The sequence below is a fragment of the Chaetura pelagica genome, unplaced genomic scaffold (assembly GCF_000747805.2).
Source record: "Chaetura pelagica isolate M959 unplaced genomic scaffold, ChaPel_1.0 scaffold955, whole genome shotgun sequence".
NCBI lineage: Eukaryota > Metazoa > Chordata > Aves > Apodiformes > Apodidae > Chaetura > Chaetura pelagica.
Window position 1 is genome coordinate 1 of NW_009953321.1, and position 2,628 is coordinate 2,628.

A 2,628-nucleotide genomic window follows, 5' to 3' on the forward strand; every position below is an offset into this window, starting at 1 on the left:
CTGGTTTTTGGACCCCCCCCAGGCAAGGACAGTGACCCTGGTGCCACCAGGGGATGGATGGGCCCCTTTGACACCTCCCCCCCCCTTTGTCACCATTCCCAGGATGGACCAACAGGACAAAAAAACCCTTCATGGAGCAGCTTTTGGGGTGGGGGGAACAGCCAGGAGCCCCTTTTCCTTGGAATTCCAGGTTCCCTGTCCACTGGGAACCCCTTTCCCTTGGAATTCCAGGTTCCCTGTCCACCGGGAACCCCTTTCCCTTGGAATTCCAGGTTCCCTGTCCACTGGGAACCCCTTTCCCTTGGAATTCCAGGTTCCCTGTCCACTGGGAACCCCTTTCCCTTGGAATTCCAGGTTCCCTGTCCACTGGGAACCCCTTTCCCTTGGAATTCCAGGTTCCCTGTCCACTGGGAACCCCTTTCCCTTGGAATTCCAGGTTCCCTGTCCACTGGGAACCCCTTTCCCTTGGAATTCCAGGTTCCCTGTCCACTGGGAACCCCTTTCCCTTGGAATTCCAGGTTCCCTGTCCACTGGGAACCCCTTTCCCTTGGAATTCCAGGTTCCCTGTCCACTGGGAACCCCTTTCCCTTGGAATTCCAGGTTCCCTGTCCACTGGGAACCCCTTTCCCTTGGAATTCCAGGTTCCCTGTCCACTGGGAACCCCTTTCCCTTGGAATTCCAGGTTCCCTGTCCACTGGGAACCCCTTTCCCTTGGAATTCCAGGTTCCCTGTCCACTGGGAACCCCTTTCCCTTGGAATTCCAGGTTCCCTGTCCACTGGGAACCCCTTTCCCTTGGAATTCCAGGTTCCCTGTCCACTGGGAACCCCTTTCCCTTGGAATTCCAGGTTCCCTGTCCACTGGGAACCCCTTTCCCTTGGAATTCCAGGTTCCCTGTCCACTGGGAACCCCTTTCCCTTGGAATTCCAGGTTCCCTGTCCACTGGGAACCCCTTTCCCTTGGAATTCCAGGTTCCCTGTCCACTGGGAACCCCTTTCCCTTGGAATTCCAGGTTCCCTGTCCACTGGGAACCCCTTTCCCTTGGAATTCCAGGTTCCCTGTCCACTGGGAACCCCTTTCCCTTGGAATTCCAGGTTCCCTGTCCACTGGGAACCCCTTTCCCTTGGAATTCCAGGTTCCCTGTCCACTGGGAACCCCTTTCCCTTGGAATTCCAGGTTCCCTGTCCACTGGGAACCCCTCCCCCCCTTGCCCTGGTGTCCCCTCTGCCCCCCCCCCAGGGGACACTTTTCCTTGAGGAATGGTTTGACCTGGAGCTGGCAGGGTGTGGTGGCACCAGCAAGGACTGTCCCCAGTTGTCCCCATTCCTGGAATGTCGTCGTGTGTTTTGGGGTGGGGGATTTGGGGTAGGATGGGGGGGAGGGGACCCCCCCCCTGGGTGGGTCATGGATCCCTAAAGTGCTGCTGGAGCTGGGAAGGATGTTTGGGTGGCACAGGGGGAGGGAATTCCTGGGATGTTCTCCAGGATGTGGCATCTCCTGTGTCCCAGTGCCTGCATCCCATCCCAGCACTGGGAATGATCCTGCATGGTATTCCCAACTCCAGGAATTGGACCTGGAGAGCTGAGCGTGGCATTTGGGATTAGAGGGGGGTGACGTGTCAGCATGGGATAATGGGAATGGGACCTTGGGAATGGGATCCTCGGAATGGGACCCCAGGTGGGATAATGGGAATGGGACCCTGGGAATGGGACCCCAAGTGGGATAATGGGAATGGGATCCTGGGAATGGGATCCTCGGAATGGGACCCCAAGTGGGATAATGGGAATGGGATCCTGAGAATGGGACCCCAAGTGGGATAATGGGAATGGGATCCTGAGAATGGGACCCCAAGTGGGATAATGGGAATGGGACCCCAAATGGGATAATGGGAATGGGACCTTGGGAATGGGATCCTCGGAATGGGACCCCAGGTGGGATAATGGGAATGGGACCCTGGGAATGGGACCCCAAGTGGGATAATGGGAATGGAACCCTGGGAATGGGACCCCAAGTGGGATAATGGCAATGGGATAATGGGAATGGGACCCTGGGAATGGGACCCCAAAGGGGACTCTGGGAACAAGACCCCAGGAATGAGATCCTGGGAGTGGGACCCCAAATGGGATAATGGGAATGGGACCTTGGGAATGAGAACCTGGGAATGGGATAATGGAAATGGGACCCCAAGTGGGATAATGGGATCCTGGGAATGGGACCCCAAAGGGGACCGTGGGAACGAGATCCCAGGAATGAGATCCTGGGAATGAGACCCTGGCACCTCCCTGCCCACCTGGGGACCCCCACCCTCATCCTCCTTCGACTCCTCCCTGGATCCTTCCTCAGGGAATTCCTGGCTCTGCTCCTGCCACGGGTTATTTATAGACTCTATAAAAAGCAGCCGGAGTCGCTTTCGCTCCCTTCCCACTTGGCACCTCAGGAATATTCCCACTGGATCCAGCGGCCCCTGCCCCCCCAGGGTCCTCACTGCTGTCCCCATGGCTGGTGACACCATCTCAGCTTGTTGGGGGGGGGTCCCAGCAGCAGGACAATGTCCCCAGACACCCCAAAACTTCCTTCTTTTCCAACACCCCCCCCCCCCCCCCACACCCCAACCCGGTGGTGTCGTCGTC